Source organism: Lissotriton vulgaris, chromosome 1_1 (assembly GCF_964263255.1).
Source record: "Lissotriton vulgaris chromosome 1_1, aLisVul1.2, whole genome shotgun sequence".
In the NCBI taxonomy this organism is placed as follows: Eukaryota; Metazoa; Chordata; class Amphibia; order Caudata; family Salamandridae; genus Lissotriton; species Lissotriton vulgaris.
Genome location: NC_141685.1, coordinates 1370883774 through 1370911104, shown reverse-complemented (window position 1 = coordinate 1370911104; position 27331 = coordinate 1370883774). Strand labels below are relative to the sequence as shown.

The 27331-nt window shown below is 41.1% G+C and overlaps 10 non-coding genes across 10 annotated transcripts; all 10 read left to right on the top strand.

Moving 5' to 3' along the window:
* The first annotated feature begins 921 nt into the window (after positions 1-921).
* TRNAS-AGA (transfer RNA serine (anticodon AGA)) lies at positions 922-1003 on the top strand. Its single transcript has one exon. It is a non-coding gene; the product is annotated as a tRNA-Ser (tRNA).
* A 1289-nt stretch (positions 1004-2292) lies between these two features.
* On the top strand, positions 2293-2364 carry TRNAH-GUG (transfer RNA histidin (anticodon GUG)). Its single transcript has one exon. It is a non-coding gene; the product is annotated as a tRNA-His (tRNA).
* Positions 2365-3862: 1498 nt separating this feature from the next.
* TRNAS-AGA (transfer RNA serine (anticodon AGA)) lies at positions 3863-3944 on the top strand. Its single transcript has one exon. It is a non-coding gene; the product is annotated as a tRNA-Ser (tRNA).
* Positions 3945-5233: 1289 nt separating this feature from the next.
* Positions 5234-5305, top strand: TRNAH-GUG (transfer RNA histidin (anticodon GUG)). The gene has a single exon. It is a non-coding gene; the product is annotated as a tRNA-His (tRNA).
* A 4055-nt stretch (positions 5306-9360) lies between these two features.
* On the top strand, positions 9361-9442 carry TRNAS-AGA (transfer RNA serine (anticodon AGA)). Its single transcript has one exon. It is a non-coding gene; the product is annotated as a tRNA-Ser (tRNA).
* Positions 9443-13686: 4244 nt separating this feature from the next.
* Positions 13687-13758, top strand: TRNAH-GUG (transfer RNA histidin (anticodon GUG)). The gene has a single exon. It is a non-coding gene; the product is annotated as a tRNA-His (tRNA).
* A 2869-nt stretch (positions 13759-16627) lies between these two features.
* Positions 16628-16699, top strand: TRNAH-GUG (transfer RNA histidin (anticodon GUG)). Its single transcript has one exon. It is a non-coding gene; the product is annotated as a tRNA-His (tRNA).
* A 1499-nt stretch (positions 16700-18198) lies between these two features.
* Positions 18199-18280, top strand: TRNAS-AGA (transfer RNA serine (anticodon AGA)). The gene has a single exon. It is a non-coding gene; the product is annotated as a tRNA-Ser (tRNA).
* Positions 18281-24070: 5790 nt separating this feature from the next.
* TRNAS-AGA (transfer RNA serine (anticodon AGA)) lies at positions 24071-24152 on the top strand. The gene has a single exon. It is a non-coding gene; the product is annotated as a tRNA-Ser (tRNA).
* A 2860-nt stretch (positions 24153-27012) lies between these two features.
* Positions 27013-27094, top strand: TRNAS-AGA (transfer RNA serine (anticodon AGA)). Its single transcript has one exon. It is a non-coding gene; the product is annotated as a tRNA-Ser (tRNA).
* Positions 27095-27331: the final 237 nt, after the last annotated feature.

The window sequence follows — 27331 nt, the reverse complement described above, 5'->3', positions numbered from 1 at the left end:
TTGATACTACTAGGACATACAAACTACCACAGTACATTTCTTACCTTTTACTTACATAGCATGATGCCACTAGGACAACTTAGGGCCTACCTTGGGGGTTACTGATATGTAATAAAATTGGAATTTAAGGCTTGACAAGTAGTTTTAAATGCCAAGTCGAAGTGGCAGTACACTGCAGCACAGGCACTGTAGTAGCAGGCTTGAGACAGGTTTGAAATGCTATTTCTTTGGGCGGCACAATCAGTCCCTGGGTATATGGTATACCACTTTACAAGGGGCTTTCAAGTAAATTAAATCTGTCAGTCAGGTGTACTCCAATTATACACATGATTAGGGAAGAAGCACGTGCACTTCAGTACTGATTAGTAGCGATAAAGTGATCAGAGTCCTAAGGCCAACAAAAAGATACAGCAAAATGCGGAGGTGAAAAGCAATAAGGAGGGGTTGGGACCACCTTAAGAATGCAAGGTCTAACAAAAACGAACTAAGGATAACATGAGTAAAACATCAGGTTTCTCTACAGCATTTGGTGAGACAAGTGGGCCTTCTTTTATCTTCCATAAATGCAATCTTTCCCGGACCCCTTTATTATATAGCTCTTCAAGGAAAAAATATAAAGCACTTACAAAGGAGCCTCAAATACTCAAAGATGGTAGACTTCTGTAATATGGGCCATATACTAAAAGCAGCACGAAAACAGAGTGCAATAGGGTCCAAAAAACTTGAGTGACCCATGAGAGTATGCATGCACGCCTATGGTATTCCAAACTAGAGATATACGCATACAATTTTTGTTTTTAGGAGAGAATGTGCCTGCTGAAAAAAACATTATTTTTAAAAAGTGCATTGCAGAATATCAGGAATTTGCTGTGGGACACCTTGAAAACTTGCATACAATTATGTGCACATGCCTCACAGTCAGTTGTTGTGGCCGAGTGGTTAAGGCGATGGACTAGAAATCCATTGGGGTCTCCCCGCGCAGGTTCAAATCCTGCCGACAACGAGAATCTTTTTAACATTGGCTACAATTTCAGAAGTTAACCTATAGTATTTCTTCCATGTCAGTTTTATAAATAGGTGGCTTATTTTGGTGTCACTATTGCCATATCACATATTTATTATCGCTCCCCCTTTCATATCTTTGCTATAACTCTCGTCCTTCATTAGCGCTGGAGCAAACGCTACAAATTATTAGACCCTGGCTCTCTCGGTCATACCTGTGCATGCACTTGAAACTTACTTTACCAATAAAAGAAGCAAATAGAGAAATAAAATAAAAGTGCTAGCTGGATTAGGCAAACACACTTCATAAAACTGCATTTTCTTTTCTATTCTCCCCCGTGTTACAAGCTTAACTGCTCCCTGTGTAATTTCTCCTAACCTGCTGTTCCTGGAAGAGAATTTCATCTACAAGCTCTTTCTGTGTTTTTTCCTAGTCTTTTCTTTCCCTTTTCTTAGATTTGTAACTGTTCCTTTATGTGCTCTATTTAGGCGCCATTAATCTCATTTGAGCTCCTTGTACCTGCTGCTGTTTTCTCCACACCTCATACTGTCTTTTCCCTCTTTCTCTCTTTCTCTGCGGTTGGTGGCTACTTTCCAAAGCGTCTGATGCCCCAATGTTCCTTCGTCTTGTTGTCAGATGTGAATTTGAAAAGCAACAAAATTAACAAGCCTTTACCACTCACACATGGCAGAAGTTTATACTTTAATTCAATGAGCTAAGAAAAGTGTGTTGTGGGGCCCCTACGAGCCATGGTGCTTGCTTCATCATAATTAGGCATGCAGTCATTAGCCACAGCTCTGATTATGGGTCACTGAGGTCAGTTTCAATAATTCCTCAAAAACCTAACCATGCAGTCCCCATTAACTGTGTAGTTATCTTGCTTTACTGCTGTTTGTGTGATTAGCTGGGAGGAGCTCACGGCAGCATCCTCCCAATAAAAGTGTAGATGGACCGTTCCTTAACTCTTTCTTGCTTCACATACAGATGGCTTGAGGAGGTACAGGGGAGATGCAGGTCTAATAAACAGAATAGAATATCTGCGCCAGGTGTGTTTCTCTGCATTGGTGTCCCATCACAGGCCCACCAGTGTATGTGTGGACTTTGACTCCTGCCAGTTCACAAGCAGGCGGCCAGGAAACGGTTTCAGCCTATCAACCACTGAGGAGATAAAGCCTTTGTATAAGGAATGAGGAAGCAATGAACACATTCAGCCTATCACAGGAGTAGCCCTGAGTGTTCCGAATGATAATTTCTTCATGTCACTGAACATTATTGAGCCCAAGTAGCTCGCCGTGATCGTATAGTGGTTAGTACTCTGCGTTGTGGCCGCAGCAACCTCGGTTCGAATCCGAGTCATGGCGTTGTAGATGGCAATGTCACGGCAGTTGGGTTTTTCCTTTACAGAATTCCCAAATGTACCAGTTGTTTTTGCAAAATGTCTATTAAAAACAGATCCTTTTCAATATTTAAACGATCTAACGACAAATTATTTAAACACACATGATTATAAGATGTAGGTATACTGTACTTACTGACATAAATTATCGTTCTTTAACATATTTGCGGTAAGGGGAGCGGAGCTCTCCCCCAGGCCAATCAGAATGCAGATGAATGCAGTTGCAGTTGAGTGACCTGTGTTGTGGCTGTCTACAGGGAATGCACATATGTAGCTGTCTCGCAGCCCAATCCAGACGTCAATTGAAGACAGGTTTACATGCAAATAGAGCAGTAAGTGCAGAGAAATGCTCACTCTCTAAAAATGGCATTTATACAATAGTAAGATTAAATCCAACCTCACCAGTAGATAGGATTTATCAATGAATAAATAAAGCTTCTCCTCTCTGATATGGAATTACCCCCCAAAAAGTATAAGGGAATACCCAATGCTAACCTATGAGAGGGGCAGACCTCACAGTAGTGAAAAATGTAATAGACTGTTTGATACTACTAGGACATACAAACTACCACAGTACATGTCTTACCTTTTACTTACATAGCATGATGCCCCTAGGACTACTTAGGGCCTACCTTAGGGGTTACTGATATGTAATAAAATTGGAGTTTAAGGCTTGGCAAGTAGTTTTAAATGCCAAGTCGAAGTGGCAGTACACTGCAGCACAGGCACTGTAGTAGCAGGCTTGAGACAGGTTTGAAATGCTATTTCTTCGGGCGGCACAATCAGTCCCTGGGTATATGGTATACCACTTTACAAGGGGCTTTCAAGTAAATTAAATCTGTCAGTCAGGTGTACTCCAATTATACACATGATTAGGGAAGAAGCAGGTGCACTTCAGCACTGATTAGTAGCGATAAAGTGATCAGAGTCCTAAGGCCAACAAACAGATACAGCAAAATGCGGAGGTGAAAAGCAATAAGGTGGGGTTAGGACCACCTTAAGAATGCAAGGTCTAACAAAAACGAACTAAGGATAACATGAGTAAAACATCAGGTTTCTCTACAGCATTTGGTGAGACAAGTGGGCCTTCTTTTATCTTCCATAAATGCAATCTTTCCCGGACCCCTTTATTATATAGCTCTTCAAGGAAAAAATATAAAGCACTTACAAAGGAGCCTCAAATACTCAAAGATGGTAGACTTCTGTAATATGGGCCATATACTAAAAGCAGCACGAAAACAGAGTGCAGTAGGGTCCAAAAAACTTGAGTGACCCATGAGAGTATGCATGCAAGCCTATAGTATTCCAAACTAGAGATATACGCATGCAATTTTTGTTTTTAGGAGAGAATGTGCCTGCTGAAAAAAACATTATTTTTAAAAAGTGCATTGCAGAATATCAGGAATTTGCTGTGGGACACCTTGAAAACTTGCATACAATTATGTGCACATGCCTCACAGTCAGTTGTTGTGGCCGAGTGGTTAAGGCGATGGACTAGAAATCCATTGGGGTCTCCCCGCGCAGGTTCGAATCCTGCCGACAACGAGAATCTTTTTAACATCGGCTACAATTTCAGAAGTTAACCTATAGTATTTCTTCCATGTCAGTTTTATAAATAGGTGGCTTATTTTGGTGTCACTATTGCCATATCACATATTTATTATCGCTCCCCCTTTCATATCTTTGCTATAACTCTCGTCCTTCATTAGCGCTGGTGCAAACGCTTCAAATTATTATACCCTGGCTCTCTCGGTCATACCTGTGCATGCACTTGAAACTTACTTTACCAATAAAAGAAGCAAATAGAGAAATAAAATAAAAGTGCTAGCTGGATTAGGCAAATACACTTCATAAAACTGCATTTTCTTTTCTATTCTCCCCCGTGTTACAAGCTTAACTGCTCCCTGTGTAATTTCTCTTAACCTGCTGTTCCTGGAAGAGAATTTCATCTACAAGCTCTTTCGGTGTTTTTTCCTAGTCTTTTCTTTCCCTTTTCTTAGATTTGTAACTGTTCCTTTACGTGCTCTATTTAGGCGCCATTAATCTCATTTGAGCTCCTTGTACCTGCTGCTGTTTTCTCCACACCTCATACTGTCTTTTCCCTCTTTCTCTGTTTCTCTGCGGTTGGTGGCTACTTTCCAAAGCGTCTGATGCCCCAATGTTCCTTCGTCTTGTTGTCAGACGTGAATTTGAAAAGCAACAAAATTAACAAGCCTTTACCACTCACACATGGCAGAAGTTTATACTTTAATGCAATGAGCTAAGAAAAGTGTGTTGTGGGGCCCCTACGAGCCATGGTGCTTGCTTCATCATAATTAGGCATGCAGTCATTAGACACAGCTCTGATTATGGGTCACTGAGGTCAGTTTCAATATTTCCTCAAAAACCTAACCATGCAGTCCCTCCTAACTGTGTAGTTATCTTGCTTTACTGCTGTTTGTGTGATTAGCTGGGAGGAGCTCACGGCAGCATCCTCCCAATAAAAGTGTAGATGGACCGTTCCTTAACTCTTTCTTGCTTCACATACAGATGGCTTGAGGAGGTACAGGGGAGATGCAGGTCTAATAAACAGAATAGAATATCTGCGCCAGGTGTGTTTCTCTGCATTGGTGTCCCATCACAGGCCCACCAGTGTATGTGTGGACTTTGACTCCTGCCAGTTCAAAAGCAGGCGGCCAGGAAACGGTTTCAGCCTATCAACCACTGAGGAGATAAAGCCTTTGTATAAGGAATGAGGAAGCAATGAACACATTCAGCCTATCACAGGAGTAGCCCTGAGTGTTCCGAATTATAATTTCTTCATGTAACTGTACGTTATTGAGCCCAAGTAGCTCGCCGTGATCGTATAGTGGTTAGTACTCTGCGTTGTGGCCGCAGCAACCTCGGTTCGAATCCGAGTCACGGCATTGTGGTTGGCAATGTCACGGCAGTTGGGGTTTTCCTTTACAGAATTCCCAAATGTACCAGTTGTTTTTGTAAAATGTCTATTAAAAACAGATCCTTTTCAATATTTAAACGATCTAACGACAAATTATTTAAACACACATGATTATAAGATGTAGGTATACTGTACTTACTGACATAAATTATCGTTCTTGAACATATTTGCGGTAAGGGGAGCGGAGCTCTCCCCCAGGCCAATCAGAATGCAGATGAATGCAGTTGCAGTTGAGTGACCTGTGTTTTGGCTGTCTAAAGAGAATGCACATATGTAGCTGTCTCGCAGCCCAATCCAGACGTCAATTGAAGACAGGTTTTCATGCAAATAGAGCAGTAAGTGCAGAGAAATGCTCACTCTCTAAAAATGGCATTTATACAATAGTAAGATTAAATCCAACCTCACCAGTAGATAGGATTTATCAATAAATAAATAAAGCTTCTCCTCTCTGATATGGAATTACCCCCCAAAAAGTATAAGGGAATACCCAATGCTAACCTATGAGAGGGGCAGACCTCACAGTAGTGAAAAATGTAATAGACTGTTTGATACTACTAGGACATACAAACTACCACAGTACATTTCTTACCTTTTACTTACATAGCATGATGCCCCTAGGACTACTTAGGGCCTACCTTAGGGGTTACTGATATGTAATAAAATTGGAATTTAAGGCTTGACAAGTAGTTTTAAATGCCAAGTCGAAGTGGCAGTACACTGCAGCACAGGCACTGTAGTAGCAGGCTTGAGACAGGTTTGAAATGCTATTTCTTTGGGCGGCACAATCAGTCCCTGGGTATATGGTATACCACTTTACAAGGGGCTTTCAAGTAAATTAAATCTGTCAGTCAGGTGTACTCCAATTATACACATGATTAGGGAAGAAGCACGTGCACTTCAGCACTGATTAGTAGCGATAAAGTGATCAGAGTCCTAAGGCCAACAAAAAGATACAGCAAAATGGTTAAATTCAATAAAATAAAGATGAAGGGTCCTTGTTGTAATGTTCATGTAGTATATTTATTCTTGAGATTAGATAGAAGGTACAGCATTCAGGTAGGAATATAATATGGTAAGAAACCCCACCGAGAGCAGATAACTTCCTGCTCAGCCTCCAGGTAACTGATAAATCACTTGAACAGCAACAGGTAGAATCCTGGATGACATCACAGAGACATGACATAGACAAGCAGACACTAACACTAAGGAGGGACAAAGAGAGAGGAAGAGCAGGATATAACACACCTCCCTCCTTTAATTGAAAAAATGAATAAGATGAAACAGAAGAAGGCAGAAGCAGAAAGGCAGGAGAAAGAAAGAACATAAATGCACCAGAAATAAACACCCTCTTCAACATGATGGAAATAAGAGTATCAAAGGGGCGCAGGTACAAAGGTTGTACAAGCACCGTAAGCGAACAAAAGAATGTAAGCTTAAATGAAATGAAAACTGAACATCTCAATACAAATGAGCAAAGGTACAGTATGGCTCAGTACCGTAGATAGAAAATGAAATATCAACTCCTCAAATTCGAATATTTTCCATTCCTCCAAAATAAAGCACAATAAAATGAGCCCAACTCCTCAAAGTAAATACATGAACTCCTCTAAACATAGAGCACAGTAAAAGTGGTTCATGACAAAACGGCTCTTCACAGAAAATGCACAACTTCTCTATCAATAGAATAAAACTGAGCCCATGCAGCTCCTCACAGTAGGTAACAGAAAATCAGCAATAAAACTGAGCCCTGCGGCTCCTGACAGTAAATAGATGAACTTCTCTAACCATAGAGCACTATAAGTGGTTCATCTGAAATGACAATAAAATTGAGCCCCTATGGCTTCTAATAGTAAGCACATGAACACCTCTAACAATAGAGCACTATAAAGTGGTTCATAACAGAAATAAACATCAAAATTGAGCATCACTCTAGCTCATCATCACTAAGAATGAAAACAAACTGGAGTACCTCAACATAGTTGAGCACATAAATGACCCCAATAAGCATAACACCTACAAATCATCACCAAATTGAAAGCAAATGAGCACCTCAACAAAGGTTGAGCACAAACGTGGCTCCAGTAAAGTAGGCAATAATAGAATACATTATTTCAAAATGCATCACTTGCAAATCCACACAGAAAAGAACATGTAACAGCATACATACATAACCTAGAAACAGAATTCTAAGCATTGAGCATATAAATAGATATTTAGCACACCACAGTACTTATAAGAAATGCACTCAAGGGTAAATTACAGCGCAAACTACACATTGCATAAATTAGGAAATATGCAAAATTGTTCACAACATCTTAAACATAGCAAATCAAAATAATAAAAGTAGTCACCGTTGTCATTTGAATGAAGGGAGACACAAACAGCTCTGTAGAAATCTCCATGGGAAAATGTAAAGAAAATCAAACAGTACCTTGTTGGAGAACACACTTTTTTCCCAAGGAAAATAAATAAATAAATAAATCAATCATGAAACTGCGAACAACTCCGGTGAGCGATCTCTCACCCGGGTTGTAGATTCAAACGTAGTGCAATGTCAGAAGTTAATGGTGTACAGATCAAGTTCCAATTCTCGAAGTCAGGAATGTAGACAGACTCCCAAATGGTGTAGAGCCAAGCGCTGGCATGTGAATTCCAGCACAGTTTGCAGAGTATGCTCAGGACTTGGTTGGTAGAAATAGACATCAGGTCTCAGCGTAGGCCACACAGCAAGCCAAATAACAAAGTAGAATAGCCGTCTCTTCACTCAAACTGCTAGTGCACAACCTCCAAGGTACCAAAACACGGAGTTCACACAGATTGATGCAGGCAGAGTTTAATTTTAATTGCAGGATGTAACGGTCCCAGTTAGGAGCGCTTTTGTAAACAGGAGACCTTTAAACAGCAGGTTGGCACAAGTTGCGCAGGCAATAAACTGAAGTCACAAAGTGAACTTACAATCTTTTAAACAGCAGATTCCAGAAATAGCACAGGCACACTTTCATTTAAACAGGAGGTTGCAGAAGTAGCAAAGGCACACCTAGGACAGACAGCAGTAGTAACGTTACTCACGTAAAACGCTGACTCACTAGATGAAAACAGGGAGTCCTTTAAGTTTGCTCTAGTGCCAGATGATATAGTAGTAGTAGTATTACTTCAGCAAAGGTTATTCCAATGCTCTGGGTTGAGGCTGTCGGTTGGATTCAGACACCGGTGGGGTACCCAGAAGCAGGAAAGTAACTTTAAACGTTTCTCTTCTTGTCTTTGGTTGCAGTGATGTCCTTTTTAAATTCAATGAAGTCCTTTTTCTTTTAAATGGGTCCTTTTTTACCTCGAATATAATATGGTAAGAAACCCCACCGGGAGCAGATAACTTCCTGCTCAGCCTCCAGGTAACTGATAAATCACTTGAACAGCAACAGGTAGAATCCTGGATGACATCACAGAGACATGACATAGACAAGCAGACACTAACACTAAGGAGGGACAAAGAGAGAGGAAGAGCAGGATATAACAAAAATGCGGAGGTGAAAAGCAATAAGGTGGGTTTGGGACCACCTTAAGAATGCAAGGTCTAACAAAAACGAACTAAGGATAACATGAGTAAAACATCAGGTTTCTCTACAGCATTTGGTGAGACAAGTGGGCCATCTTTTATCTTCCATAAATGCAATCTTTCCCGGACCCCTTTATTATATAGCTCTTCAAGGAAAAAATATAAAGCACTTACAAAGGAGCCTCAAATACTCAAAGATGGTAGACTTCTGTTATATGGGCCATATACTAAAAGCAGCACGAAAACAGAGTGCAATAGGGTCCAAAAAACTTGAGTGACCCATGAGAGTATGCATGCAAGCCTATGGTATTCCAAACTAGAGATATACACATGCAATTTTTGTTTTTAGGAGAGAATGTGCCTGCTGAAAAAAACATTATTTTTAAAAAGTGCATTGCAGAATATCAGGAATTTGCTGTGGGACACCTTGAAAATTTGCATACAGATTATGTGCACACGCCTCACAGTCAGTTGTTGTGGCCGAGTGGTTAAGGCGATGGACTAGAAATCCATTGGGGTCTCCCCGCGCAGGTTCGAATCCTGCCGACAACGACAATCTTTTTAACATCGGCTACAATTTCAGAAGTTAACCTATAGTATTTCTTCCATGTCAGTTTTATAAATAGGTGGCTTATTTTGGTGTCACTATTGCCATATCACATATTTATTATCGCTCCCCCTTTCATATCTTTGCTATAATTCTCGTCCTTCATTAGCGCTGGTGCAAACGCTTCAAATTATTATACCCTGGCTCTCTCTGTCATACCTGTGCATGCACTTGAAACTTACTTTACCAATAAAAGAAGCAAATAGAGAAATAAAATAAAAGTGCTAGCTGTATTAGGCAAACACACTTCATAAAACTGCATTTTCTTTTCTATTCTCCCCCGTGTTACAAGCTTAACTGCTCCCTGTGTAATTTCTCTTAACCTGCTGTTCCTGGAAGAGAATTTCATCTACAAGCTCTTTCTGTGTTTTTTCCTAGTCTTTTCTTTCCCTTTTCTTAGATTTGTAACTGTTCCTTTACGTGCTCTATTTAGGCGCCATTAATCTCATTTGAGCTCCTTGTACCTGCTGCTGTTTTCTCCACACCTCATACTGTCTTTTCCCTCTTTCTCTCTTTCTCTGCGGTTGGTGGCTACTTTCCGAAGTGTCTGATGCCCCAATGTTCCTTCGTCTTGTTGTCAGACGTGAATTTGAAAAGCAACGAAATTAACAAGCCTTTACCACTCACACATGGCAGAAGTTTATACTTTAATTCAATGAGCTAAGAAAAGTGTGTTGTGGGGCCCCTACGAGCGATGGTGCTTGCTTCATCATAATTAGGCATGCAGTCATTAGCCACAGCTCTGATTATGGGTCACTGAGGTCAGTTTCAATAATTCCTCAAAAACCTAACCATGCAGTCCCCCCTAACTGTGTAGTTATCTTGCTTTACTGCTGTTTGTGTGATTAGCTGGGAGGAGCTCACGGCAGCATCCTCCCAATAAAAGTGTAGATGGACTGTTCCTTAACTCTTTCTTGCTTCACATACAGATGGCTGAAGGAGGTACAGGGGAGAGGTACAGGGGAGATGCAGGTCTAATAAACAGAATAGAATATCTGCGCCTGGTGTGTTTCTCTGCATTGGTGTCCGATCACAGGCCCACCAGTGTATGTGTGATCTTTGACTCCTGCCAGTTCACAAGCAGGCGGCCAGGAAACGGTTTCAGCCTATCAACCACTGAGGAGATAAAGCCTTTGTATAAGGAATGAGGAAGCAATGAACACATTCAGCCTATCACAGGAGTAGCCCTGAGTGTTCCGAATTATAATTTCTTCATGTCACTGTACGTTATTGAGCCCAAGTAGCTCGCCGTGATCGTATAGTGGTTAGTACTCTGCGTTGTGGCCGCAGCAACCTCGGTTCGAATCCAAGTCACGGCATTGTGGTTGGCAATGTCACGGCAGTTGGGTTTTTCCTTTACAGAATTCCCAAATGTACCAGTTGTTTTTGTAAAATGTATATTAAAAACAGATCCTTTTCAATATTTAAACGATCTAACGACAAATTATTTAAACACACATGATTATAAGATGTAGGTATACTGTACTTACTGACATAAATTATCGTTCTTGAACATATTTGCGGTAAGGGGAGCGGAGCTCTCCCCCAGGCCAATCAGAATGCAGATGAATGCAGTTGCAGTTGAGTGACCTGTGTTGTGGCTGTCTACAGGGAATGCACATATGTAGCTGTCTCGCAGCCCAATCCAGACGTCAATTGAAGACAGGTTTTGATGCAAATAGAGCAGTAAGTGCAGAGAAATGCTCACTCTCTAAAAATGGCATTTATACAATAGTAAGATTAAATCCAACCTCACCAGTAGATAGGATTTATCAATAAATAAATAAAGCTTCTCCTCTCTGATATGGAATTACCCCCCAAAAAGTATAAGGGAATACCCAATGCTAACCTATGAGAGGGGCAGACCTCACAGTAGTGAAAAATGTAATAGACTGTTTGATACTACTAGGACATACAAACTACCACAGTACATGTCTTACCTTTTACTTACATAGCATGATGCCCCTAGGACTACCTAGGGCCTACCTTAGGGGTTACTGATATGTAATAAAATTGGAGTTTAAGGCTTGGCAAGTAGTTTTAAATGCCAAGTCGAAGTGGCAGTACACTGCAGCACAGGCACTGCAGTAGCAGGCTTGAGACAGGTTTGAAATGCTATTTCTTTGGGCGGCACAATCAGTCCCTGGGTATATGGTATACCACTTTACAAGGGGCTTTCAAGTAAATTAAATCTGTCAGTCAGGTATACTCCAATTATACACATGATCAGGGAAGAAGCACGTGCACTTCAGCACTGATTAGTAGCGATAAAGTGATCAGAGTCCTAAGGCCAACAAAAAGATACAGCAAAATGCGGAGGTGAAAAGCAATAAGGTGGGGTTGGGACCACCTTAAGAATGCAAGGTCTAGCAAAAACGAACTAAGGATAACATGAGTAAAACATCAGGTTTCTCTACAGCATTTGGTGAGACAAGTGGGCCTTCTTTTATCTTCCATAAATGCAATCTTTCCCGGACCCCTTTATTATATAGCTCTTCAAGGAAAAAATATAAAGCACTTACAAAGGAGCCTCAAATACTCAAAGATGGTAGACTTCTGTAATATGGGCCATATACTAAAAGCAGCACGAAAACAGAGTGCAATAGGGTCCAAAAAACGTGAGTGACCCATGAGAGTATGCATGCAAGCCTATGGAATTCCAAACTAGAGATATCCGCATGCAATTTTTGTTTTTAGGAGAGAATGTGCCTGCTGAAAAAAACATTATTTTTAAAAAGTGCATTGCAGAATATCAGGAATTTGCTGTGGGACACCTTGAAAACTTGCATACAGATTATTTGCACACGCCTTACAGTCAGTTGTTGTGGCCGAGTGGTCAAGGGGATGGACTAGAAATCCATTGGGGTCTCCCCGCGCAGGGTCGAATCCTGCCAACAACGAGAATCTTTTTAACATCGGCTACAATTTCAGAAGTTAACCTATAGTATTTCTTCCATGTCAGTTTTATAAATAGGTGGCTTATTTTGGTGTCACTATTGCCATATCACATATTTATTATCGCTCCCCCTTTCATATCTTTGCTATAACTCTCGTCCTTCATTAGCGCTGGTGCAAACGCTTCAAATTATTATACCCTGGCTCTCTCGGTCATACCTGTGCATGCACTTGAAACTTACTTTACCAATAAAAGAAGCAAATAGAGAAATAAAATAAAAGTGCTAGCTGGATTAGGCAAACACACCTCATAAAACTGCATTTTCTTTTCTATTCTCCCCTGTGTTACAAGCTTAACTGCTCCCTATGTAATTTCTCTTAACCTGCTGTTCCTGGAAGAGAATTTCATCTACAAGCTCTTTCTGTGTTTTTTCCTTGTCTTTTCTTTCCCTTTTCTTAGATTTGTAACTGTTCCTTTACGTGCTTTATTTAGGCGCCATTAATCTCATTTGAGCTCCTTGTACCTGCTGCTGTTTTCTCCACACCTCATACTGTCTTTTCCCTCTTTCTCTGTTTCTCTGCGGTTGGTGGCTACTTTCCAAAGCGTCTGATGCCCCAATGTTCCTTCGTCTTGTTGTCAGACGTGAATTTGAAAAGCAACAAAATTAACAAGCCTTTACCACTCACACATGGCAGAAGTTTATACTTTAATGCAATGAGCTAAGAAAAGTGTGTTGTGGGGCCCCTACGATCCATGGTGCTTGCTTCATCATAATTAGGCATGCAGTCATTAGACACAGCTCTGATTATGGGTCACTGAGGTCAGTTTCAATAATTCCTCAAAAACCTAACCATGCAGTCCCCCCTAACTGTGTAGTTATCTTGCTTTACTGCTGTTTGTGTGATTAGCTGGGAGGAGCTCACGGCAGCATCCTCCCAATAAAAGTGTAGATGGACCGTTCCTTAACTCTTTCTTGCTTCACATACAGATGGCTTGAGGAGGTACAGGGGAGATGCAGGTCTAATAAACAGAATAGAATATCTGCGCCAGGTGTGTTTCTCTGCATTGGTGTCCCATCACAGGCCCACCAGTGTATGTGTGGACTTTGACTCCTGCCAGTTCACAAGCAGGCGGCCAGGAAACGGTTTCAGCCTATCAACCACTGAGGAGATAAAGCCTTTGTATAAGGAATGAGGAAGCAATGAACACATTCAGCCTATCACAGGAGTAGCCCTGAGTGTTCCGAATTATAATTTCTTCATGTCACTGTACGTTATTGAGCCCAAGTAGCTCGCCGTGATCGTATAGTGGTTAGTACTCTGCGTTGTGGCCGCAGCAACCTCGGTTCGAATCCGAGTCACGGCATTGTGGTTGGCAATGTCACGGCAGTTGGGTTTTTCCTTTACAGAATTCCCAAATGTACCAGTTGTTTTTGTAAAATGTCTATTAAAAACAGATCCTTTTCAATATTTAAACGATCTAACGACAAATTATTTAAACACACATGATTATAAGATGTAGGTATACTGTACTTACTGACTTAAATTATCGTTCTTGAACATATTTGCGGTAAGGGGAGCGGAGCTCTCCCCCAGGCCAATCAGAATGCAGATGAATGCAGTTGCAGTTGAGTGATCTGTGTTGTGGCTGTCTACAGGGAATGCAAATATGTAGCTGTCTCGCAGCCCAATCCAGACGTCAATTGAAGACAGGTTTACATGCAAATAGAGCAGTAAGTGCAGAGAAATGCTCACTCTCTAAAAATGGCATTTATACAATAGTAAGATTAAATCCAACCTCACCAGTAGATAGGATTTATCAATAAATAAATAAAGCTTCTCCTCTCTGATATGGAATTACCCCCCAAAAAGTATAAGGGAATACCCAATGCTAACCTATGAGAGGGGCAGACCTCACAGTAGTGAAAAATGTAATAGACTGTTTGATACTACTAGGACATACAAACTACCACAGTACATTTCTTACCTTTTACTTACATAGCATGATGCCCCTAGGACTACTTAGGGCCTACCTTAGGGGTTACTGATATGTAATAAAATTGAAGTTTAAGGCTTGGCAAGTAGTTTTAAATGCCAAGTCGAAGTGGCAGTACACTGCAGCACAGGCACTGTAGTAGCAGGCTTGAGACAGGTTTGAAATGCTATTTCTTTGGGCGGCACAATCAGTCCCTGGGTATATGGTATACCACTTTACAAGGGGCTTTCAAGTAAATTAAATCTGTCAGTCAGGTGTACTCCAATTATACACATGATTAGGGAAGAAGCACGTGCACTTCAGCACTGATTAGTAGCGATAAAGTGATCAGAGTCCTAAGGCCAACAAAAAGATACAGCAAAATGCGGAGGTGAAAAGCAATACGGAGGGGTTGGGACCACCTTAAGAATGCAAGGTCTAACAAAAACGAACTAAGGATAACATGAGTAAAACATCAGGTTTCTCTACAGCATTTGGTGAGACAAGTGGGCCTTCTTTTATCTTCCATAAATGCAATCTTTCCCGGACCCCTTTATTATATAGCTCTTCAAGGAAAAAATATAAAGCACTTACAAAGGAGCCTCAAATGCTCAAAGATGGTAGACTTCTGTAATATGGGCCATATACTAAAAGCAGCACGAAAACAGAGTGCAATAGGGTCCAAAAAACTTGAGTGACCCATGAGAGTATGCATGCAAGCCTATGGTATTCCAAACTAGAGATATACGCATACAATTTTTGTTTTTTGGAGAGAATGTGCCTGCTGAAAAAAACATTATTTTTAAAAAGTGCATTGCAGAATATCAGGAATTTGCTGTGGGACACCTTGAAAACTTGCATACAATTATGTGCACATGCCTCACAGTCAGTTGTTGTGGCCGAGTGGTCAAGGCGATGGACTAGAAATCCATTGGGGTCTCCCCGCGCAGGGTCGAATCCTGCCGACAACGAGAATCTTTTTAACATCGGCTACAATTTCAGAAGTTAACCTATAGTATTTCTTCCATGTCAGTTTTATAAATAGGTGGCTTATTTTGGTGTCACTATTGCCATATCACATATTTATTATCGCTCCCCCTTTCATATCTTTGCTATAACTCTCGTCCTTCATTAGCGCTGGTGCAAACGCTTCAAATTATTATACCCTGGCTCTCTCGGTCATACCTGTGCATGCACTTGAAACTTACTTTACCAATAAAAGAAGCAAATAGAGAAATAAAATAAAAGTGCTAGCTGGATTAGGCAAACACACTTCATAAAACTGCATTTTCTTTTCTATTCTCCCCCGTGTTACAAGCTTAACTGCTCCCTATGTAATTTCTCTTAACCTGCTGTTCCTGGAAGAGAATTTCATCTACAAGCTCTTTCTGTGTTTTTTCCTAGTCTTTTCATTCCCTTTTCTTAGATTTGTAACTGTTCCTTTACGTGCTCTATTTAGGCGCCATTAATCTCATTTGAGCTCCTTGTACCTGCTGCTGTTTTCTCCACACCTCATACTGTCTTTTCCCTCTTTCTCTGTTTCTCTGCGGTTGGTGGCTACTTTCCAAAGCGTCTGATGCCCCAATGTTCCTTCGTCTTGTTGTCAGACGTGAATTTGAAAAGCAACAAAATTAACAAGCCTTTACCACTCACACATGGCAGAAGTTTATACTTTAATTCAATGAGCTAAGAAAAGTGTGTTGTGGGGCCCCTACGAGCCATGGTGCTTGCTTCATCATAATTAGGCATGCAGTCATTAGCCACAGCTCTGATTATGGGTCACTGAGGTCAGTTTCAATAATTCCTCAAAAACCTAACCATGCAGTCCCCCCTAACTGTGTAGTTATCTTGCTTTACTGCTGTTTGTGTGATTAGCTGGGAGGAGCTCACGGCAGCATCCTCCCAATAAAAGTGTAGATGGACCGTTCCTTAACTCTTTCTTGCTTCACATACAGATGGCTTGAGGAGGTACAGGGGAGATGCAGGTCTAATAAACAGAATAGAATATCTGCGCCAGGTGTGTTTCTCTGCATTGGTGTCCCATCACAGGCCCACCAGTGTATGTGTGGACTTTGACTCCTGCCAGTTCACAAGCAGGCGGCCAGGAAACGGTTTCAGCCTATCAACCACTGAGGAGATGAAGCCTTTGTATAAGGAATGAGGAAGCAATGAACACATTCAGCCTATCACAGGAGTAGCCCTGAGTGTTCCGAATTATAATTTCTTCATGTCACTGTACATTATTGAGCCCAAGTAGCTCGCCGTGATCGTATAGTGGTTAGTACTCTGCGTTGTGGCCGCAGCAACCTCGGTTCGAATCCGAGTCACGGCATTGTGGTTGGCAATGTTACGGCAGTTGGGTTTTTCCTTTACAGAATTCCCAAATGTACCAGTTGTTTTTGTAAAATGTCTATTAAAAACAGATCCTTTTCAATATTTAAACGATCTAACGACAAATTATTTAAACACACATGATTATAAGATGTAGGTATACTGTACTTACTGACATAAATTATCGTTCTTGAACATATTTGCGGTAAGGGGAGCAGAGCTCTCCCCCAGGCCAATCAGAATGCAGATGAATGCAGTTGCAGTTGAGTGACCTGTGTTGTGGCTGTCTACAGGGAATGCACATATGTAGCTGTCTCGCAGCCCAATCCAGACGTCAATTGAAGACAGGTTTTCATGCAAATAGAGCAGTAAGTGCAGAGAAATGCTCACTCTCTAAAAATTGCATTTATACAATAGTAGGATTAAATCCAACCTCACCAGTAGATAGGATTTATCAATAAATAAATAAAGCTTCTCCTCTCTGATATGGAATTACCCCCCAAAAAGTATAAGGGAATACCCAATGCTAACCTATGAGAGGGGCAGACCTCACAGTAGTGAACAATTTAATAGACTGTTTGATACTAATAGGACATACAAACTACCACAGTACATGTCTTACCTTTTACTTACATAGCATGATGCCCCTAGGACTACTTAGGGCCTACCTTAGGGGTTACTGATATGTAATAAAATTGGAGTTTAAGGCTTGGCAAGTAGTTTTAAATGCCAAGTCGAAGTGGCAGTACACTGCAGCACAGGCACTGCAGTAGCAGGCTTGAGACAGGTTTGAAATGCTATTTCTTTGGGCGGCACAATCAGTCCCTGGGTATATGGTATACCACTTTACAAGGGGCTTTCAAGTAAATTAAATCTGTCAGTCAGGTGTACTCCAATTATACACATGATTAGGGAAGAAGCACGTGCACTTCAGCACTGATTAGTAGCGATAAAGTGATCAGAGTCCTAAGGCCAACAAAAAGATACAGCAAAATGCGGAGGTGAAAAGCAATAAGGTGGGGTTGGGACCACCTTAAGAATGCAAGGTCTAACAAAAACGAACTAAGGATAACATGAGTAAAACATCAGGTTTCTCTACAGCATTTGGTGAGACAAGTGGGCCATCTTTTATCTTCCATAAATGCAATCTTTCCCGGACCCCTTTATTATATAGCTCTTCAAGGAAAAAATATAAAGCACTTACAAAGGAGCCTCAAATACTCAAAGATGGTAGACTTCTGTTATATGGGCCATATACTAAAAGCAGCACGAAAACAGAGTGCAATAGGGTCCAAAAAACTTGAGTGACCCATGAGAGTATGCATGCAAGCCTATGGTATTCCAAACTAGAGATATACACATGCAATTTTTGTTTTTAGGAGAGAATGTGCCTGCTGAAAAAAACATTATTTTTAAAAAGTGCATTGCAGAATATCAGGAATTTGCTGTGGGACACCTTGAAAATTTGCATACAGATTATGTGCACACGCCTCACAGTCAGTTGTTGTGGCCGAGTGGTTAAGGCGATGGACTAGAAATCCATTGGGGTCTCCCCGCGCAGGTTCGAATCCTGCCGACAACGACAATCTTTTTAACATCGGCTACAATTTCAGAAGTTAACCTATAGTATTTCTTCCATGTCAGTTTTATAAATAGGTGGCTTATTTTGGTGTCACTATTGCCATATCACATATTTATTATCGCTCCCCCTTTCATATCTTTGCTATAATTCTCGTCCTTCATTAGCGCTGGTGCAAACGCTTCAAATTATTATACCCTGGCTCTCTCTGTCATACCTGTGCATGCACTTGAAACTTACTTTACCAATAAAAGAAGCAAATAGAGAAATAAAATAAAAGTGCTAGCTGTATTAGGCAAACACACTTCATAAAACTGCATTTTCTTTTCTATTCTCCCCCGTGTTACAAGCTTAACTGCTCCCTGTGTAATTTCTCTTAACCTGCTGTTCCTGGAAGAGAATTTCATCTACAAGCTCTTTCTGTGTTTTTTCCTAGTCTTTTCTTTCCCTTTTCTTAGATTTGTAACTGTTCCTTTACGTGCTCTATTTAGGCGCCATTAATCTCATTTGAGCTCCTTGTACCTGCTGCTGTTTTCTCCACACCTCATACTGTCTTTTCCCTCTTTCTCTCTTTCTCTGCGGTTGGTGGCTACTTTCCGAAGTGTCTGATGCCCCAATGTTCCTTCGTCTTGTTGTCAGACGTGAATTTGAAAAGCAACGAAATTAACAAGCCTTTACCACTCACACATGGCAGAAGTTTATACTTTAATTCAATGAGCTAAGAAAAGTGTGTTGTGGGGCCCCTACGAGCGATGGTGCTTGCTTCATCATAATTAGGCATGCAGTCATTAGCCACAGCTCTGATTATGGGTCACTGAGGTCAGTTTCAATAATTCCTCAAAAACCTAACCATGCAGTCCCCCCTAACTGTGTAGTTATCTTGCTTTACTGCTGTTTGTGTGATTAGCTGGGAGGAGCTCACGGCAGCATCCTCCCAATAAAAGTGTAGATGGACTGTTCCTTAACTCTTTCTTGCTTCACATACAGATGGCTGAAGGAGGTACAGGGGAGATGCAGGTCTAATAAACAGAATAGAATATCTGCGCCTGGTGTGTTTCTCTGCATTGGTGTCCGATCATAGGCCCACCAGTGTATGTGTGATCTTTGACTCCTGCCAGTTCACAAGCAGGCGGCCAGGAAACGGTTTCAGCCTATCAACCACTGAGGAGATAAAGCCTTTGTATAAGGAATGAGGAAGCAATGAACACATTCAGCCTATCACAGGAGTAGCCCTGAGTGTTCCGAATTATAATTTCTTCATGTCACTGTACGTTATTGAGCCCAAGTAGCTCGCCGTGATCGTATAGTGGTTAGTACTCTGCGTTGTGGCCGCAGCAACCTCGGTTCGAATCCAAGTCACGGCATTGTGGTTGGCAATGTCACGGCAGTTGGGTTTTTCCTTTACAGAATTCCCAAATGTACCAGTTGTTTTTGTAAAATGTATATTAAAAACAGATCCTTTTCAATATTTAAACGATCTAACGACAAATTATTTAAACACACATGATTATAAGATGTAGGTATACTGTACTTACTGACATAAATTATCGTTCTTGAACATATTTGCGGTAAGGGGAGCGGAGCTCTCCCCCAGGCCAATCAGAATGCAGATGAATGCAGTTGCAGTTGAGTGACCTGTGTTGTGGCTGTCTACAGGGAATGCACATATGTAGCTGTCTCGCAGCCCAATCCAGACGTCAATTGAAGACAGGTTTTGATGCAAATAGAGCAGTAAGTGCAGAGAAATGCTCACTCTCTAAAAATGGCATTTATACAATAGTAAGATTAAATCCAACCTCACCAGTAGATAGGATTTATCAATAAATAAATAAAGCTTCTCCTCTCTGATATGGAATTACCCCCCAAAAAGTATAAGGGAATACCCAATGCTAACCTATGAGAGGGGCAGACCTCACAGTAGTGAAAAATTTAATAGACTGTTTGATACTACTAGGACATACAAACTACCACAGTACATGTCTTACCTTTTACTTACATAGCATGATGCCCATAGGACTACCTAGGGCCTACCTTAGGGGTTACTGATATGTAATAAAATTGGAGTTTAAGGCTTGGCAAGTAGTTTTAAATGCCAAGTCGTAGTGGCAGTACACTGCAGCACAGGCACTGCAGTAGCAGGCTTGAGACAGGTTTGAAATGCTATTTCTTTGGGCGGCACAATCAGTCCCTGGGTATATGGTATACCACTTTACAAGGGGCTTTCAAGTAAATTAAATCTGTCAGTCAGGTATACTCCAATTATACACATGATCAGGGAAGAAGCACGTGCACTTCAGCACTGATTAGTAGCGATAAAATGATCAGAGTCCTAAGGCCAACAAAAAGATACAGCAAAATGCGGAGGTGAAAAGCAATAAGGTGGGGTTGGGACCACCTTAAGAATGCAAGGTCTAGCAAAAACGAACTAAGGATAACATGAGTAAAACATCAGGTTTCTCTACAGCATTTGGTGAGACAAGTGGGCCTTCTTTTATCTTCCATAAATGCAATCTTTCCCGGACCCCTTTATTATATAGCTCTTCAAGGAAAAAATATAAAGCACTTACAAAGGAGCCTCAAATACTCAAAGATGGTAGACTTCTGTAATATGGGCCATATACTAAAAGCAGCACGAAAACAGAGTGCAATAGGGTCCAAAAAACGTGAGTGACCCATGAGAGTATGCATGCAAGCCTATGGTATTCCAAACTAGAGATATACGCATGCAATTTTTGTTTTTAGGAGAGAATGTGCCTGCTGAAAAAAACATTATTTTTAAAAAGTGCATTGCAGAATATCAGGAATTTGCTGTGGGACACCTTGAAAACTTGCATACAGATTATTTGCACACGCCTTACAGTCAGTTGTTGTGGCCGAGTGGTCAAGGGGATGGACTAGAAATCCATTGGGGTCTCCCCGCGCAGGGTCGAATCCTGCCGACAACGAGAATCTTTTTAACATCGGCTACAATTTCAGAAGTTAACCTTTAGTATTTCTTCCATGTCAGTTTTATAAATAGGTGGCTTATTTTGGTGTCACTATTGCCATATCACATATTTATTATCGCTCCCCCTTTCATATCTTTGCTATAACTCTCGTCCTTCATTAGCGCTGGTGCAAACGCTTCAAATTATTATACCCTGGCTTTCTCGGTCATACCTGTGCATGCACTTGAAACTTACTTTACCAATTAAAGAAGCAAATAGAGAAATAAAATAAAAGTGCTAGCTGGATTAGGCAAACACACTTCATAAAACTGCATTTTCTTTTCTATTCTCCCCCGTGTTACAAGCTTAACTGCTCCCTGTGTAATTTCTTTTAACCTGCTGTTCCTGGAAGAGAATTTCATCTACAAGCTCTTTCTGTGTTTTTTCCTAGTCTTTTCTTTCCCTTTTCTTAGATTTGTAACTGTTCCTTTAGGTGCTCTATTTAGGCACCATTAATCTCATTTGAGCTCCTTGTACCTGCTGCTGTTTTCTCCACACCTCATACTGTCTTTTCCCTCTTTCTCTCTTTCTCTGCGGTTGGTGGCTACTTTCCAAAGCGTCTGATGCCCCAATGTTCCTTCGTCTTGTTGTCAGACGTGAATTTGAAAAGCAACAAAATTAACAATCCTTTACCACTCACACAAGGCAGAAGTTTATACTTTAATTCAATGAGGTAAGAAAAGTGTGTTGTGGGGCCCCTACGAGCCATGGTGCTTGCTTCATCATAATTAGGCATGCAGTCATTAGCCACAGCTCTGATTATGGGTCACTGAGGTCAGTTTCAATAATTCCTCAAAAACCTAACCATGCAGTCCCCCCTAACTGTGTAGTTATCTTGCTTTACTGCTGTTTGTGTGATTAGCTGGGAGGAGCTCACGGCAGCATCCTCCCAATAAAAGTGTAGATGGACCGTTCCTTAACTCTTTCTTGCTTCACATACAGATGGCTTGAGGAGGTACAGGGGAGATGCAGGTCTAATAAACAGAATAGAATATCTGCGCCAGGTGTGTTTCTCTGCATCGGTGTCCCATCACAGGCCCACCAGTGTATGTGTGGACTTTGACTCCTGCCAGTTCACAAGCAGGCGGCCAGGAAACAGTTTCAGCCTATCAACCACTGAGGAGATAAAGCCTTTGTATAAGGAATGAGGAAGCAATGAACACATTCAGCCTATCACAGGAGTAGCCCTGAGTGTTCCGAATTATAATTTCTTCATGTCACTGTACGTTATTGAGCCCAAGTAGCTCGCCGTGATCGTATAGTGGTTAGTACTCTGCGTTGTGGCCGCAGCAACCTCGGTTCGAATCTGAGTCTTGGCAATGTCACGGCAGTTGGGATTTTCCTTTACAGAATTCCCAAATGTACCAGTTGTTTTTGTAAAATGTCTATTTAAAACAGATCCTTTTCAATATTTAAACGATCTAACGACAAATTATTTAAACACACATGATTATAAGATGTAGGTATACTGTACTTACTGACATAAATTATCGTTCTTGAACATATTTGCGGTAAGGGGAGCGGAGCTCTCCCCCAGGCCAATCAGAATGCAGATGAATGCAGTTGCAGTTGAGTGACCTGTGTTGTGGCTGTCTACAGGGAATGCACATATGTAGCTGTCTCGCAGCCCAATCCAGACGTCAATTGAAGACAGGTTTACATGCAAATAGAGCAGTAAGTGCAGAGAAATGCTCACTCTCTAAAAATGGCATTTATACAATAGTAAGATTAAATCCAACCTCACCAGTTGATAGGATTTATCAATAAATAAATAAAGCTTCTCCTCTCTGATATGGAATTACCCCCCAAAAAGTATAAGGGAATACCCAATGCTAACCTATGAGAGGGGCAGACCTCACAGTAGTGAAAAATGTAATAGACTGTTTGATACTACTAGGACATACAAACTACCACAGTACATGTCTTACCTTTTACTTACATAGCATGATGCCCCTAGGACTACTTAGGGCCTACCTTAGGGGTTACTGATATGTAATAAAATTGGTGTTTAAGGCTTGGCAAGTAGTTTTAAATGCCAAGTCGAAGTGGCAGTACACTGCAGGACAGGCACTGCAGTAGCAGGCTTGAGACAGGTTTGAAATGCTATTTCTTTGGGCGGCACAATCAGTCCCTGGGTATATGGTATACCACTTTACAAGGGGCTTTCAAGTAAAGTAAATCTGTCAGTCAGGTGTACTCCAATTATACACATGATTAGGGAAGAAGCACGTGCACTTCAGCACTGATTAGTAGCGATAAAGTGATCAGAGTCCTAAGGCCAACAAAAAGATACAGCAAAATGCGGAGGTGAAAAGCAATAAGGTGGGGTTGGGACCACCTTAAGAATGCAAGGTCTAACAAAAACGAACTAAGGATAACATGAGTAAAACATCAGGTTTCTCTACAGCATTTGGTGAGACAAGTGGGCCATCTTTTATCTTCCATAAATGCAATCTTTCCCGGACCCCTTTATTATATAGCTCTTCAAGGAAAAAATATAAAGCACTTACAAAGGAGCCTCAAATACTCAAAGATGGTAGACTTCTGTTATATGGGCCATATACTAAAAGCAGCACGAAAACAGAGTGCAATAGGGTCCAAAAAACTTGAGTGACCCATGAGAGTATGCATGCAAGCCTATGGTATTCCAAACTAGAGATATACACATGCAATTTTTGTTTTTAGGAGAGAATGTGCCTGCTGAAAAAAACATTATTTTTAAAAAGTGCATTGCAGAATATCAGGAATTTGCTGTGGGACACCTTGAAAATTTGCATACAGATTATGTGCACACGCCTCACAGTCAGTTGTTGTGGCCGAGTGGTTAAGGCGATGGACTAGAAATCCATTGGGGTCTCCCCGCGCAGGTTTGAATCCTGCCGACAACGACAATCTTTTTAACATCGGCTACAATTTCAGAAGTTAACCTATAGTATTTCTTCCATGTCAGTTTTATAAATAGGTGGCTTATTTTGGTGTCACTATTGCCATATCACATATTTATTATCGCTCCCCCTTTCATATCTTTGCTATAATTCTCGTCCTTCATTAGCGCTGGTGCAAACGCTTCAAATTATTATACCCTGGCTCTCTCTGTCATACCTGTGCATGCACTTGAAACTTACTTTACCAATAAAAGAAGCAAATAGAGAAATAAAATAAAAGTGCTAGCTGTATTAGGCAAACACACTTCATAAAACTGCATTTTCTTTTCTATTCTCCCCCGTGTTACAAGCTTAACTGCTCCCTGTGTAATTTCTCTTAACCTGCTGTTCCTGGAAGAGAATTTCATCTACAAGCTCTTTCTGTGTTTTTTCCTAGTCTTTTCTTTCCCTTTTCTTAGATTTGTAACTGTTCCTTTACGTGCTCTATTTAGGCGCCATTAATCTCATTTGAGCTCCTTGTACCTGCTGCTGTTTTCTCCACACCTCATACTGTCTTTTCCCTCTTTCTCTCTTTCTCTGCGGTTGGTGGCTACTTTCCGAAGTGTCTGATGCCCCAATGTTCCTTCGTCTTGTTGTCAGACGTGAATTTGAAAAGCAACGAAATTAACAAGCCTTTACCACTCACACATGGCAGAAGTTTATACTTTAATTCAATGAGCTAAGAAAAGTGTGTTGTGGGGCCCCTACGAGCCATGGTGCTTGCTTCATCATAATTAGGCATGCAGTCATTAGCCACAGCTCTGATTATGGGTCACTGAGGTCAGTTTCAATAATTCCTCAAAAACCTAACCATGCAGTCCCCCCTAACTGTGTAGTTATCTTGCTTTACTGCTGTTTGTGTGATTAGCTGGGAGGAGCTCACGGCAGCATCCTCCCAATAAAAGTGCAGATGGACTGTTCCTTAACTCTTTCTTGCTTCACATACAGATGGCTGAAGGAGGTACAGGGGAGATGCAGGTCTAATAAACAGAATAGAATATCTGCGCCTGGTGTGTTTCTCTGCATTGGTGTCCGATCATAGGCCCACCAGTGTATGTGTGATCTTTGACTCCTGCCAGTTCACAAGCAGGCGGCCAGGAAACGGTTTCAGCCTATCAACCACTGAGGAGATAAAGCCTTTGTATAAGGAATGAGGAAGCAATGAACACATTCAGCCTATCACAGGAGTAGCCCTGAGTGTTCCGAATTATAATTTCTTCATGTCACTGTACGTTATTGAGCCCAAGTAGCTCGCCGTGATCGTATAGTGGTTAGTACTCTGCGTTGTGGCCGCAGCAACCTCGGTTCGAATCCAAGTCACGGCATTGTGGTTGGCAATGTCACAGCAGTTGGGTTTTTCCTTTACAGAATTCCCAAATGTACCAGTTGTTTTTGTAAAATGTATATTAAAAACAGATCCTTTTCAATATTTAAACGATCTAACGACAAATTATTTAAACACACATGATTATATGATGTAGGTATACTGTACTTACTGACATAAATTATCGTTCTTGAACATATTTGCGGTAAGGGGAGCGGAGCTCTCCCCCAGGCCAATCAGAATGCAGATGAATGCAGTTGCAGTTGAGTGACCTGTGTTGTGGCTGTCTACAGGGAATGCACATATGTAGCTGTCTCGCAGCCCAATCCAGACGTCAATTGAAGACAGGTTTTGATGCAAATAGAGCAGTAAGTGCAGAGAAATGCTCACTCTCTAAAAATGGCATTTATACAATAGTAAGCTTAAATCCAACCTCACCAGTAGATAGGATTTATCAATAAATAAATAAAGCTTCTCCTCTCTGATATGGAATTACCCCCCAAAAAGTATAAGGGAATACCCAATGCTAACCTATGAGAAGGGCAGACCTCACAGTAGTGAAAAATGTAATAGACTGTTTGATACTACTAGGACATACAAACTACCACAGTACATGTCTTACCTTTTACTTACATAGCATGATGCCCCTAGGACTACTTAGGGCCTACCTTAGGGGTTACTGATATGTAATAAAATTAGAATTTAAGGCTTGACAAGTAGTTTTAAATGCCAAGTCGAAGTGGCAGTACACTGCAGCACAGGCACTGTAGTAGCAGGCTTGAGACAGGTTTGAAATGCTATTTCTTTGGGCGGCACAATCAGTCCCTGGGTATATGGTATACCACTTTACAAGGGGCTTTCAAGTAAATTAAATCTGTAAGTCAGGTGTACTCCAATTATACACATGATTAGGGAAGAAGCACGTGCACTTCAGCACTGATTAGTAGCGATAAAGTGATCAGAGTCCTAAGGCCAACAAAAAGATACAGCAAAATGCGGAGGTGAAAAGCAATAAGGTGGGGTTGAGACCACCTTAAGAATGCAAGGTCTAACAAAAACGAACTAAGGATAACATGAGTAAAACATCAGGTTTCTCTACAGCATTTGGTGAGACAAGTGGGCCTTCTTTTATCTTCCATAAATGCAATCTTTCCCGGACCCCTTTATTATATAGCTCTTCAAGGAAAAAATATAAAGCACTTACAAAGGAGCCTGAAATACTCAAAGATGGTAGACTTCTGTAATATGGGCCATATACTAAAAGCAGCACGAAAACAGAGTGCAATAGGGTCCAAAAAACTTGAGTGACCCATGAGAGTATGCATGCAAGCCTATGGTATTCCAAACTAGAGATATACACATGCAATTTTTGTTTTTAGGAGAGAATGTGCCTGCTGAAAAAAACATTATTTTTAAAAAGTGCATTGCAGAATATCAGGAATTTGCTGTGGGACACCTTGAAAATTTGCATACAGATTATGTGAACACGCCTCACAGTCAGTTGTTGTGGCCGAGTGGTTAAGGCGATGGACTAGAAATCCATTGGGGTCTCCCCGCGCAGGTTCGAATCCTGCCGACAACAACAATCTTTTTAACATCTGCTACAATTTCAGAAGTTAACCTATAGTATTTCTTCCATGTCAGTTTTATAAATAGGTGGCTTATTTTGGTGTCACTATTGCCATATCACATATTTATTATCGCTCCCCCTTTCATATCTTTGCTATAATTCTCGTCCTTCATTAGCGCTGGTGCAAACGCTTCAAATTATTATACCCTGGCTCTCGCGGTCATACCTGTGCATGCACTTGAAACTTAC